The following is a 15,230-nucleotide window of genomic DNA, read 5'->3' as shown; positions in this document are numbered from 1 at the left end:
CCTGGAGAGTTAGTGCCAACGCTTCATTCTCACTCTCAGGTGGGAGAAGAAAGCGAGACATTTGGCCGCTTGTGGAATAGAGGGTACTAAGATAAAAAGCAATGACTTTTTTCATTTCTTACTTTGAGATCACATAAACACTTTCTTCTGTGGCTGACTTTCTTTTCATCTCCTCTACTGAAGCCCCAGGTCAGTGGTTCTCCAAATGTAATACTTGGACCACTACCATGAATATCACCCAGGAACTTGTGAGAAACACAAATTCTCATCTCTTTCAGGTCAACCAACTGAATCAGAATGTTCAGAGCTGAGTGTCAAGATGCATTTTAACGAGATTTCCAGTTGATTCTGAAGCACACCAAATTCTGAGAACCTCTAATTTGGCCTAGAAACAGGACTTGTTGATAATGCCTGTGTCCACTCCCCACGGTGTTCTGTGTCTCCATCAGCTTGCTTGGAATATCTTCCTTGCCAGATCACCCTTATGCCTTTCATTCACCTAGATACCTTTGGGCACTTTTCAAAAGCCTCAGCTCAATAAGCCATTCTTATAAGACCAGGTAGGGCCTTTCTCTGCGCTCCAGAATCACCTTGCAAATTCTTATCAGGTAGTATCTTCCAGAAGAATCATCTGGGCATGCTGTCAGTCTTCTCACTGGCTTCAGTACAATGACTTGGTTTCACTCTGATAGAATAGGGTTCAAGTCCCCATATTGATATTCACTAACTCTGTAATCCTAGATCAGTGGTGCACACTTACTATTGTTTGAAAATTCATGCTGAAATTTAATGGCCATTTTAACTGTATTGAGAGGTGCAACCTTTTAAGAGATAATTAGTTCATGAGGATTCTGTTCTTACAAATGAATTAATACTGTTATCACCAGAGTGGGTCTGTGATAAACAGGGGAGAAATCATCTCCCTTTTCCTTTCTCTTTCATGGGATCTGTGGTCCTACCTTTCACCATGAAAGCCATAACAAGAAGACTCTAACCAGATGTGGCCCTTCAATTGTGCATTTTACAATCTCTGAAACTGTGACCTAAATACATTTCTACTCATCACAAATTGCGCAGTGTGTAGTATTCCTTTATAGCAGCTGAAACTAGACTAAGCCAATTCTATATGCCCATTTATTCTTCTCTTCTCTCATTGCCAAGTATAGTACCAGGATTTCTGATCCCAGCATGGAGGTTTGCAAGATTAGACTCAATGACACGAACCAAACAGATAAGTTTACTGGACATTAAATGTACGAATAAAACAGAACTCTCAGCCCCCCCAAGAATCAGGTTTTAAAGTCACAGATATGTAGAGGTAGGCAGAGAATACACTCCAGAGCTCTTGCAACCCTGAAACTGGAGATGGACAGGCAGCACATAGTTTGAAGGAAGAGTATTATGTAGACTCAGAGGTCATGAGCTCACATGACCTCTCCTTCATTATGGGCTGTATTTCATATTTACAGAGGACAGGATAAAGAATCCTGGTCTCAGTGACTCTACAGGCTCAAGGTAGGAGCACAAAAAGGACCATAGACAGAAAAGGGTGGGTTTGAAATATGTAAAAACGTAACAGTTAATACTTTAAATTGAGTATCATGCATATGCCTGACCATTCACATATGTTTTGCCATTTAATTCTCAGGACTCACAGGTTTGAGCCATGATTTTTTCAATACAATAGAAGAGACAACGGAGGTCAGGAGAGGATGTCTGAAAGTGGCTATACTATGCTCCCACAGTGATTCTCCACCACTGTGCTTTACTGCCCCCTGTCACACGGGAGGTATAATTGCATTGTTTTTTGGGTGTTTCTGTAGTGCATGAAGGGCTGAGGCAGAGTAGAGTAAGATGGGGAGGTGACACTAAGACCCCCAGTTCACTTGTGAATCTACCTGGTAATCAGGGAGGGGCGCATAGAGCTACTCATAGAGGAGCTCACAGCTGCACACCTGCACATTGTATAGAGAAGCCAACTCTATCTGTCCCTGCGCCAGGAGAGTCCACTTGCAAATAAGCGTACATGCATTGTGAGTCAGTCCACAAGGAGGAACAAGGCCTCCTAATACCAGGGCCAGGCAGGTCAATCAAAAAACACCTTGAGAGCAGTCCGTGGCATTGCAATGATGAGATCAAACAGCAGAAAGGGAAGCAAAATTAAGATGGAGTTTCTGCTTCGAAATTGCATCTTAGACCAAGAATCATACTATTCTTGTAACTGAGGCACCTACAGGTTAAATGATTTGCCCAAGGTCATATAGAAAGTCAGTGGCGAGAATAGGTTCAACTTAGAATCCTGAAAGTCATATTCCTTTAAAAGCAGCCCACGGTTGTTCAATTTCCTGAACAATTCCTGCATGTGAATTCAGCTGCTCCCAAGCCCAGGAAGGCCAACCCTCATTGTATGTATGGCCATGAACTCAGCATCCAGGAAGTTGCTTCTTAGCTGTAGGGTATTTTTGAACTGCCATGGTTAAGATTTTTCTCCCAACCATGTTGATAAAGTGATCAGATTGTTAAAAGATGCTGTTCTCTCATCTCTCAAAATTGACTCTAACTTGGGCCACATGTTAAGGAAGCAACAGTTTAAAAGGAGAGTCCCATCCCTGCCCATCCTTCTTCATCCCATTTGACTAGTAAAAAATGGCGAAGCTGCTTATCATCTGACCTCTTTGGCCACAGGAAAGTCCTTCATGAAGGTCCTGAGAGCTGAGTTGATTAGGAAAGTGGAAGATGTTCATGCAGGTACTCAGGATTGTGTCATTGTCTTCCAGGAGCTGGAAGGGACAGTGAGCGAGCCTTTCTGAGAGGCAGCTGCATTGGGCTCCATACATCCACCTTGCAAGTCCTTTTGATAAACGATTGCTTAAATTGCCCTGATTTTCTTGGTCCAAAGCCTATGTCATTGCAAAGTGTCCTGGATGGCTTTCAAAAGGAAAGTAGCTTCTGCTTTATTCAGGATGGCTCTTTCAGCCTGTGTGTTCCACTGCTTCCGCTTGCTGTTGCCCTTCCATAAATTATTATTATAATGGCATTCTGACTGACCCAAACCCCTCGGTCTTGGCTCTGTGCACATGTATAAATCTAACGAATGTCTGTGCGGCTTTAATCATCCTTTCCTATTATTTGCAAAGGACAACATCTCTAAGTGACTTTATTTTACATTACCCTTAATGTTTTGTCAAAGCAACAAGGCAATCAGACTTGTCTATGTTGAGTATAAACATAGGGACCTATGAGCTTCCCCTGGTCCAACTTCTGTTTCTGCATAGACAAGGTCCTCCTTAGGTGCACTTCATCTTTCAATATAATTGTGGGGTTTTTCTTTGTATCTGTCTCTAATAAATATATGATCATAGAAAATGTATTACTTGAGCAATTATTTAAATAGGTTTATCTCCGTGATGCTTGTAGCCTGCTTAGCATTCATAGTGACTCTAAGATTAAATTTAATGATTGGTTGTTTCAAAAAGTCACTGTTCTTTGGCCAGTAATGTCTCCTGTAACAAACAACAGTTCCAGGTGAAACATAGCAGGGTCTCCTCCTTTCCCCCTGAATTATTTAAGGCTAAGTTTTGTTACAGGCGTGTGAAGATTTTGTAAACAGATTTCAAATCCTGTTGTTTCTCTCCCACCATTGGCATGAAGACAAACCTGTCATCCTAGTTATCATCATCAACACTGCTTGCATTTATTAATTGACTACTTATGTTTAGTTCTTTAGCCCTCACCTCCCCCCACCCCGCCCACTTCCAAAACCTGCCTTGGAAGGCTGTATGACTTAAAACATGTTGCACAGATCTATTCAGGATTTATAGACTAAAAAACATCACAGAAACATGGTCTGAGTGAAATTAACATGGAAAGTGTGTCTTTGAATGAGAAAAGACAAAACCCTCTACAGAGCATCTGCAAACCTCGGCATCGTCTTCCCTCCAGACTCAATGCTGTTCAGACCCCTCTTCCACCATCCCACTGCCGTGTTTTGAAAGCACAGGAGAAGAACGGCATCCCTGCATAATGATGGATGTAGGATCCAACCTCGGAGGAAAGTCAGGCTTTTCCAGGGAGGGTTGAATTAGGCTTCCTCGCTCTCTCTTTTCGTTTGCATTATTCAGTGGAAAAATACAAAGTGGCATAATGATGGGAATAAGTTATCTCTTATCCAATCTGACTTTAAAATTCAGGTTATGTAAAACCCAGAAAGGCAGAGGAAATTCAAGCAGAACCTGCAGTCACAGTAGGTCCTCTCTGTTCTTGGGCAACTGAACACTCCGTGCCTGGGAGCAAGTCCCAGATTCGCCCTTCCTGGCTAGAACACCTTTTGCCAACAACTTCCACCAGGGGAAGCTCTGAGCACATCAGTGCTTCTCAGGCAAACTGTGAAATCCAGGCAAGACAGGGCAAAGAAGATGGCAGGCGAAGCAAACAAAAAGTCCTGAAATCGCTCTTGCAGGGATTAATGAGACCGGGTTTCTTTAGACCATTACACTGTGGTTTAACTACTGGTAGGGAACAGAGGGATGAGTCAATATGTAAACAACGCTTGGAACTGAAATCTTCCAGAACCTAACTTCTTTAGAGGAGAAAACTCACTTGCAGTTCAAGAATGGCAGTCCGTCAAGGAGCTGAAATCATTGCTTTGCTTCTTAATCCCTCATCTGCAGGTTATCGGAAGCGACTCCCATTCATTTTCCAGTTCACCTTGGTTTTAAACCCACACGCGCATTCACAGTCCCATAAATGATAAATTCGACGTCTGTAGAAAGACAGTCACCTAATTGCACAGCGAAGCAGAAGAAAGCCTTGCAAATGGTATACAATTTTCAAAGTGTTCCAAGCCTTAGGCAAAAGCCTTTCAACTGTGTCTAAAACTGAATGATAAAATATGTTGTACAAATTATCTGTGAACAGGAAACATGTGGTAGTGGCAGGGGACTGAAATGTAACACTTGTAAAGAAATGGGAACTGCCAGTCATTTAGACCCTTTCTTTTCTTTCTCTCTTTTCTCTCTCTCTCTCTCTCTCTCTCTCTCTCTCTCTCTCTCTCTCTCTCTCTCTTCTTTTTTTGTACTTTTGGTTGATCGCAAATTCCAACTTTTTTTTAATCCTCCATTGATGTTCAAATATATAATAAGACACTTATTAGATCGCACTAGGCCAATTGCAGCTTTATTTAAAAACAACAACGACAAAAAATCCAAAACAGGTGAGGCTAAAGGTTTGGTGTGGTCCACCCCTCCCAACTTGTGGGACGCTCAAAAAATCTCTCTGCTCCGTTGTTTGGAGCCCTGGTGGTTTGTGTGTGGAATTCTGAAAAGAACTGAAAATCATTACCTGATGCAAAGCTCAGGTAATGGCGAATTGCATAAACATTTCTCCATCCCTTATTTCCACAAAGGCAATGGGCTTGCTCTCGTTCCATAAGAGGCAGACAGGCCTCCACGAGAAGTTCCTGCTCTCTGCTTATGCTCCGTGTTGGTCTTGGAGTGACTTGTTGGTGATTTTCTGCTTCTGAGAAGCATCCATTCCTCCTCTGCCAACCCAGTCATGGCTGCCTGTGGTCCTTACTGAGAAAATGGGCATTAACTCTAGCTATTTATCACCTAATCTTTTCAATTGCTGAGGAACTCACAGCAGCCATATATATATTTCAAGCCCTGTACAGCCTTCGGAGGAAAGTAAAAATGTTAGTAAATTTCTTCTTTAGAGAAAAGGGAAAAGAGGGAGAAGTCTCCTCTGCTAACTTAGCTTTCTATCAGGAGGCTACTCGGAATTCCTGCTGCTGCTCAGTTGCTCCTTATTTTAGCCTGTCCTTTAGTCCACGGATGCTGGAGCACAGTAAAAATAGGATACTTAACATTTTACCTGGTTCACAGACCTGCTACCTTACTCTTAGGGCTGACCCCGATGGGGGAGAGTCATCAAAATCAAGGAGGAATAAACAGCTTAATTTGCAGCTTAAACTCAACTGACAGCAAAAACAAACAAACAGGCAAAAAAAAAAAAAAAAAAAAAATACAACCATGGTTATTAGAACAGAATGAAGTGTGTAGTTAAAGGCCTCCCCCATCCCTGGAACTAGACACTCTATAGATCCATTCTGACAAAGAAAGGAAGGTGTCCTTGTACTTCTTTCCCCCCCTCCCTCCCTCTTTTCCTTCTTTCCTCCTTTCTGGTCCTTTCCTTCTACACATTTCCCAGCTCTTCCTTTGTGTCTGTCACAGTGAGGAACTGTGGGTTTTATGAGGAATAAGGTATGGCCTGTCTCTGAAGTTCATGGTGTGGTGAGAAAACTGGAACAAGATCATAGAAGGAAGCGTGGCACCAGACTTCTCTTTCCCAATATGCCAGAGTGTGTGTCTTGCACTCTCTAAGACAGAGTTATCACATTTTGGTGTTCTTGCAGGATTGCTTTGGAATGCCAATCTTTCCATCCAATTTCCTTGCAGTTTAGCATGTTGCTCGGAGGGCAGATGGCTCTTCTTCCTTCACTCTGCCTTATACAATCATTCCTACCTTTACAACTTCTTAGTCTATTTTTTAATCTCTCTCTTTTTTTGTAATGTCTCCTTCTCTCCTTTTTATGTAGCTAAGTTCCGCCCCTTCTTGTAAGTTCATTTATTATGAAACTTCTGTAAATGCTGGTTGTTTCTCAAAGTAGTCGCACATTTGGTATACATCATATCTGGGTTTTTTCCCCCACTCAACCTACATCATTCTTTTTTGACCCCAAACAAGACTGAGAGTAAGAATTTTGTCATATACAGCATTTGGAATAAATTTGATAGCATTTGAAAATAGTTGTGGGCTTTGGTTGAGTACTTATTGTCTTCCAGGCAATATGCTAAGTTCTTCTCGCCTATCATATCATCTAATAGTCACAATAATCCAATGATATAAAGCACTACTCTTTTCTATGTGCTTCTGGTGAGGAAACCGAGGAAAGGATTTCTTAAAGTGAACTTGTCAAACCTTCAAAGTTTGATTTTTAACCCACTGATCCTGGCTCTGGAATTCATGATCTGTTATGCTGAGCACCCAGCACCTGGGAAGTTTCCAATAAACTTCTGCACAGGTGAATTTGATGGGAGACCATTTGCAAAGCTGAGAGCCACAGACAAAACTGCTTAGGAAAAACTTAGGATGTGTGAAGGGGGCAGGAAGCCAGCACATTTTTACTTCTCTGATTGGGTTTGGAGATTTAAATGTGCTTATTGATAGGCAATAATGTGCCCAGGACAGGCATATTAACATATGGATTAGGCAGGAGTCTGGGAGAAGTGGGGTAGAGGAGGTAAGCAACTGGGCGTGGCCCTGTTTATTTCACTCAAAAGAGAGCAAATAAATATAGTGAATAAGCACTACATAAATAAATAGAGTGTAAAAAGAACATTTTGTTTGCTAAATTTCAGGTGATTCATAAATTCTTTTAACTTGTTTTTTACCTGTTTCCCACTGACACTCTTCTTTCCTTCCTTCTTTCTCTTTTCTATCCTTCCTCACTGTGGCCACTGTGGAGGGTAATTATGTAATACTGTGAATTGTTCCAGAATCAAAAGCAGAACATAACTTTGTTGTCATAATCATCTCATGCCGAATCATTTCTGAGTGAATACCCTAGAACATTGACATGGGTTTCCACAGTCAATGTAGAGAACTGTGTTGTCCATGAACGTGGGACTTCAGGCCTTGGTGGATGGAGCAGGGCCTTATACAGCTTTGCACACGTTCTCTTGTATCAGCATGCCAGTTTCCATGGGGGAGACTAGTTTTAACTGTGCCTTTTGTGAGCTGATAATCTAAGAGAAGAGAAATGGGCATTTTAACTTTGCACATTGGTCATTCTGTAGCTAGTCCTGTGAAATTTCCTTCTTGTTTGTGTTTTTCTCTCCTAAATGCCTTGTGATACCCTGAAGAACATCTGTGTATGGGATGAGTTCCTGAATTACCCAACACAATCACTTTACCAACACACAGCCTAAAAGGCCCAGGTCTTTGCACCAACCAATGACATGCAAAATCTTTTAGTGAACACACTGTGGAGATCATCCTTTAGTGACAGGAGTTGGTGACCTCATCTTGCCAGCTGGAGTTCTCCTGCTACTTCCCCATCTACTTGGTCATTCCTGCTTGTATGGTGGATCCATTTTCTACTTCACCCCCATTAATCTTTTATTTTGTCCAAATTGAGATTTCCTTCACTCTACATAAGCATTCCAAATCCTGAACATTTATTAGTTGTAATTACTTCTCTTTTTTGTCTTTTTCTCTACCTGTGTTCCATTTTCTCACAGATTTCTTTAATCCCCAGACTCATCTCTTTTGATTTCATTCCCTCAGACTTCTTTTAGCTTTTCTACTTGTATATCCAACCTAGTCCCCATGGGCTACTTCAATTGCATCTCCCCGTGGCCTTAACGTCCCTGCTGTTCTCCCCTTCCAATAGAGAGCATCTCCCACCCAAGACCAAATCACACCAGGACTGAGGAGCAACTCTGAACCAATGCATCTGCCATTGGTGGTTTCCATGTCCCTGGGCCACCTTCTGTCCCATTCCAAGTCTTTGCCCTTCCTCTCCGACTTCTTTCTCCATCTCCCCTCTTGTTTTCAGTAGATGCTGACCTCATCCCTGGTGGCAGAGAGGGCTCCCCCAAATCTCTGGACCTTCAAATGTGTTTACGCAGACTCTTCTCAGCTCCTTCCTCCTTAGCTTCCTCTCCCTCCCTCCTTCCTATTTCTCTTCCTACCTTGCTCCTTTAGTTTCCCATCCTTCTTTTATCCCCCAAAAGACAGAGGAAAACTTTCCAAGCTCTTCTGGGTCTGCCTGTCAAGACTAACTCCATTTCTTCTCTAGAGCCTATCCTTTTTGTCTCCTTTCATATTTTTCTCCATCAGTCATCTCTTCTTTTTAAAAAATGTATATTTCCTCTTTTTTGCTACCTTATTTCCCTCAGCGTATAAATTTGCTCAAGTCTCTTTCATTGGCAAAAAAATCTCCTCTCCATATCATGCCTCCCATGACCATTGCACTTTCCATCTCCTTTAATCCACTGAAGTCGGCCCCTTGTCCTTGAGCTCCTCTGGAGCTGCTCTCTCTATTGCCAATCATTTGCAGATGCAGCATCCAGGGGTCACTTTTAAATTCCCATGAGTGCCTGCTCACTTCCTACCAGTGGGCATCAGTAGCTCCTCTTTCCTTGAGATTCACTGCTGTTCTTTTTCTTACCTGCTAAGGCTCCCAAGTTTTCCTCTTCCCTCTCTGAAAATCCTCTTTAACTTCAATTTCCTTTATTGGCTACAATGCCCCATGCCAGCACCAAATACTGAAGATCACAAACATCCCCCTTACATTTCCTTTCATCCAACACCTTCTTTATAGATCAGGTCATCTACTTTCTACCACTTCAATACCCAAGTCTTCCACTGTTTGTATCTCTAGACCTGATTCTTCCATATGGGGACCATGGCTGGGATTGTTTTCTCTGTATGTTCCTCTAGGCACAAAGCCACCTTAAACATGGTGCATCTAAACATCACTCATTCTCTTCCCTGCAAACATGGAGTGTCTTCTCCATTCCTTTCCTTACCAAGTGGTACTGCCAGCCATACACTTGTCTGATCTAGAATCACAGGAGATATCCTGTTTTCCGACTCTTCCTCATACCCCAAAAATATTTAATTGCCAAATCATAGAGCTAGTTTCTGAGCTCTTTTGAATACATCTCCTCCAGCCTCCTGCTATTTCGTTCTTTTAAATGATGATTGGTCTCATCTAGTAAGAGGGAAACACCTCTCTCATCGGCACATTAATGTCAACCATACCATGACGTTACCAAGTCCCTGCTTCCCTGTGGTTATGTCTTCCTTGGCTCCTTCTTACTGTGCACTCTGCTCAAGCATTACTGTCTTGGTAATATTTACCCTAATTTAATTCAAGTTGCATCCCTTCTCTGTGTTTTTATGATTAATCCTCCTCTTCTACTAAAACACTTTGGTCACTTTATTTTACAAGAAGCTCTCTTCTATGTTCTCAAGAACTGGACCATGAGCTCCCTAAAGGCACAGCTGTGTCATTTCTTGTTGTTAAGGTGCATCTATATGGCTAGGTCCCAGCGCAGTCGTGTGGTTCAGATAAACAAAAGAAAAAAATGAATAGCTTAAATATTCCAGAGAGATTAAACACGTCCCTGTAGCTTCTTTCCATTATCTCATTAGATGGGGTTAGTTAGCAAGTCATTGCATGAGAAAAGAGTTCAGACTAACTTGCAGAAGAACTGGTAATTAGGTACATAACATTGGGCAAAAATAGCCTCTCTGTGTTTTGGTTTTCTTATCTCCAAAATCAGAGAACAGGATTAAATGATTTGAAAAACTGCTCCCATCTCTAAAAGTATTTTAACCTAAGTGATTTTTTTCCCCCCCTAATATTCTCAACAAGGTGATTCTCAGCCGTGGATTCTTGCTGAGGTCCTGGGATGGTATTTGGGGTTCCTATGACCTGTATGAAAGTGCATTCACATTTTTGTTGCTATTATTACTTGAGGTGAACTAAGAGTTGATAACCGATACACATTCTCTTTTATTCCTTGGTGGCAGGTACTGGAGATTTTAAGAGGTTGCATAACCACTCATAACCAGTACACTTTCATCTCCCTTTGCTGGATGTGGTAGAGCCATGAGTTTCCGTCTGACAAAGTGACTAAAGTAATGTGAATAGAAGTGATGCAGGCAACCTCTTTGGCACTCTGTTACCTGTCCTCTGCATCTCAGTCCTCTATTTCCTCAGGATGGAGGATAGAAATGATGTAGAACCAAACTTGACCAAGAAAGGCAATAGCCTATCAGTCGACAGAACATAAAACCAGAAGGATGTGAATCCCTGAATGACCTTTGTGGCTGAAGCTATACCCCTGTCATGCCAAACCTTTCTGTAAGAGAGATTTAAATCTTCTATCTAATTAAAGCCTTTACTGGTTTAGTGTCTAAAAAAAAGCACTGATCCAATACCAAAGCCAGTACATGTACCTACATACATTTTTGGAAAAAGAGCTTATAGATTTCACTAAATTTTCAAGATTCTAGAACACCCAGTTGTGGATTAAAGATGACCATATATATTCTTCAGAGGATTTCCCATTGAAAATTTAATTGATGTTATTTTCCTTGACCCCAAGTGGATTGTGTGACTTCCTGGACAAACTGAATATAGCATAAGTAAAATTGAGCCAGTTTTCAGTCCAAGGGCTTAAGAGAATAGCAGTTTTCTCTTATCACTTGAAAGACTAACTTTGGGAACTGTCCATGGAGGGCTCTTTATGGAGAAGCTTCAAGATGCCTTCATTATTATCTCCTTTAAAATTCACAGCACTTCTAGGAAGAATATACCATCAATCTTATTTTACAGATAAGAGAAATGAAACACAAGGAGTTTAGGTAACTTTCCTCAGATTGCTATGAAAAAGTGATCGATTTCTCCAGTCTAAATAAACCTTGTGTTCTTTACCACTACCCTATGCTGTTCGCCAAGGCACCCACAGATATTAGAAGAAGTGGTAAGAAGTCCAAGTCTGCTTGCAATCTCACAGTCTCCTTACAAGTGGGCCTTCTAGTATTACTATGGTAAGCTGGTCTTTATATGTTTCATTTCTATTTTGTGGGTTTACATTGAGCTCCACATCAACATTTAAAAATACATTGTTGTAATCTACGAGGTTCTTTATCCTTCCCAAGAAAGCACTGAGAAATACAGTTTTGCCAATAGTTACCCATGCTAACAGTTACCCAGTCATGATCGTAGGCTTCCCTTTCTTTTTCCCAAGCATATGCACTTTAAAGTGTCTGGGTATTTGAATGGTATTCCATAGCATGCCTCTCCTGTTCTGTATTTCTTAGAGGTGCATGCCTGACATTCACATCCCTAAGTTACCACAGCTTTTCCTGCACAAGAATCCCACTGTTCATTCTCTGCTCATGTGCCTCCTTGAGATTCGGTTGGAACATGCCCAATTAATGCCTGAACATGACCCCTTTGTGTGGATTCATGCACAGTTATATGCACAGCCAATCTGCCAGTCCGGACCGACAGCCTCACACCAAAGCCTCCACTTCTCAGCAGGAATCCAGCAAACCAGATGTCAAGTGCATATTTCCTAAGTACTTTATGGGATCCACAGAGAGGCTCTCGCAGTATGGTTCAGGCCTCAGTTTAGTGCAACTTGTCAAAATGAATTGTTTCATTTCTGTTCCACAAATGCCAGGTTGGAAGAAAAAATTTAAAGAATATTCTGCCTAAGACTTTAGACTTTCATGTTCTTAATTAAAATCCCATGGCCTTGGGGTTGGGATAAGGTCTTGGAGCTGGGGGTGGGGCGTGCAAGAGTTTTACTTCTTGGACAAGGTGGAGAACAGGACAATTGATATCCTCTGTCTTAGCTGTTCAACTACAAGGGAGATGAGATAAGAACTCTCTCCATGGGTCCAATGACATCCCTAGGGACAGCTGGACAGACTCATTGCATTTAGGCATGAAGCAGTTTCGAGAGGGATTTTCTCTTTGTAACCCGAGCGTCGCAAACACGAATCCCTATTTGCTCTCTAGGGTTTGTCAACCTGGTGTCCCCCATTGGAATACAAAGAACTGTTTATTTATTTCATAAATGCACAGTGAGATTCTTCTTCCTGGATTCCTTGGCTTTTATAACTTATCTTTCATAAACAGATGTCTTACTGGGTCCTTTTAAAGAATAAGTTCCCTGCATCAGACAGAGTAGGGTAAGAACCCTGGTTCTGCACTCCTTCCATAACCATCTGTGGGCAAGTGACTCAGTTCTCTTATGCCTAAGATGGCCAGTGTGCATCTCATTCAGTTATACTGAGAGTTGATTGAGCTACCATGTACATTGTGCTTAGCCCAGTGCCTCACAGAGTCAACATTCCATAAATATTACCTATTATATATTGCTGGCAGTACTATTGATATTGCAATTGCAGCCATGTGTTGCTTAATGATGGGGATACCTTCTCGGAAATGGGTCATTAGGCAATTTTGAGGTTGCGAGATCATCACAGAATGCACTTACACAAACCTAGAAGGTATAGCCTACTGCACACCTAAGCTCTATGGTATAGCCTACTGCTTCTAGGACCAGGATGAACAAAATAACATGGGATTAAACCAAGCACAAGCCAAAATGGTGCTATAAATCAAGAGATGCAGTAAATACAAGATGTGTGAGACTCTCGATGTAGCATGGCATACTGTTTTACAGTCAGCTTTTTTTATATAAGTAAAAAAAGTGTACCCTGCTATAATGATATAAAACACACATAGTAAAAGCATAAAACCGTGACATAGAGATTTACTATGTCATTGCATTGCTATACTGCCCAGCATAGCAGGTGTGTTTACACCAGCGTCTTCACAAACATGTGGGTAACATGTTGTGCTGTGATGTTATGATGACTGTGACATCTCTCTGTGTGTGACAGGACTCTTTCAGCTCCTGTAGGACCTCCTTGGACCGCCAGGGTACATGCAGTCCGTTGTTGACTGAAACATTATGTGGAGCCTGATTGCATAGTAATTATTGATTCAGACGCATTACAGTTCTTTCCATCTACTATGTTACAAAGTAGAGATCTTTTGGTGGCATAGAAATTGTTCACTCTGAGTTATGTTTTTTGAATCAAGGGAACCATATTGGAGAACTCCAGGTCTGTCCCCACCGTGTAAATGCTGTATTTCCACCATCATCGACTTTGTCCTCTCTGATTTCCTCACTGATGCATCTGTCAGTCACAGGCGTCTCTCTCACCCTACCCAGTTATTGACACTGAGTGACATTCCATCCAACCTTTGTTTTGGGGCCAGCAGGAACACTATTTAAGTAGGCTCAGAACCACCATCCACTGGTGGAATATGAACCAACTGTGTTCGTGGTAGACCGGGCCTTCATGCTTGGATCATCCTAAACACCCACAAGGCCACTGAATCATTGTCTTTCTTTAAGGCCACTTGGTCACAATTTTGACTTTCCTTTTTAGGACTCTGAGATCCTTGACATTGCTATAGTCAAACCTCAGTTCTTGTATCTCTGGCACTTTCTTGATCCTCTCAATCCAGGACACAACCTCCCTGTCTGTTAACTGATACCCTGGGACCATGTCATAGTTTATGGGCCCACTTGAAGTCAGGTGTCATCCATCGCCTTCTACCAACATCTATCCGCCATTTCCTAAATGGCAGATTTTTGTGAAATCCTTATCCACACTAACCTACTCCCACAGCCTTCATTAATGATAATGATCATTGATCTTTTGTTTCTTAATATCTCACTTAATCATACATTTTCCTTTGTGTGTGACTTGTCTCCTTTGAATGTGGAGACCATCTCTGATCTTTCCTTGTATCCTCCACTTGTTAACTGTGACACACAATAGTTTTAATGAATACATTGATTAAATTACAAAACGACGAAAGCACTTTCTATGGTTTTATAGCTGAAAGTCTTGGATATTGTAAAAATGTCAATGCTTTCCTTTTTTTTTTTAGGCGCTGAGGATCGAACCCAAGGACTTGTGCTTGCAAGGCAGGCACTCTACCAACTGAGCTATCTCCCCAGCCAGTCAATGCTTTAGAGAACATAGATGTTTTCATATATGTTCCCATATAAGGAGTCCCAATCATGAAGTCCTAAGACTTTTATTCAAATTTTAGATCTTCAGTCTAGTCATGTATTGTTGTATTAGAAATTTCAACTTTCTTTTTGCTTGTTCATGTTTAAATATAGAGATGATATCATCTACCTGTGTTTTTCTTAAGAACTGAATTCAATAATTTATGTGCAAATCTTTTGAAATAAGTATATTTTGCATCAGGAATTCTATTTATAAGAAGTAGCATCAAGATGAATTTCTAGTTTGTCTTTATTGTGCTTCTATTACCATCATCCTTATGTCATTTCCAGGTGATATTTAATTTGAATAATAATTTCACTTCCAACATTCGTGTGTCTTTTTGGACTTCAGATGCAGGTGCATTGATTCAAAGCGTGCAATGGCTGGTGGCCTTTCCATTGAGATCCTGGTGGGGGTCTTAGTCACATGGACACGTTCAGATTCCACAGAGGAAGAGCAGTAAACTACTGACACAAGCTTCTGACTTCAAACGCTGAGATGGGAAAAGGGAAAATTGGAAAAACAAAATAAAGACAAGTGCAATTTGT

This window comes from Sciurus vulgaris, assembly GCF_902686455.1.
Source record: "Sciurus vulgaris genome assembly, chromosome: 14".
NCBI classification, from domain to species: domain Eukaryota; kingdom Metazoa; phylum Chordata; class Mammalia; order Rodentia; family Sciuridae; genus Sciurus; species Sciurus vulgaris.
This window is presented reverse-complemented; position numbering follows the sequence as displayed.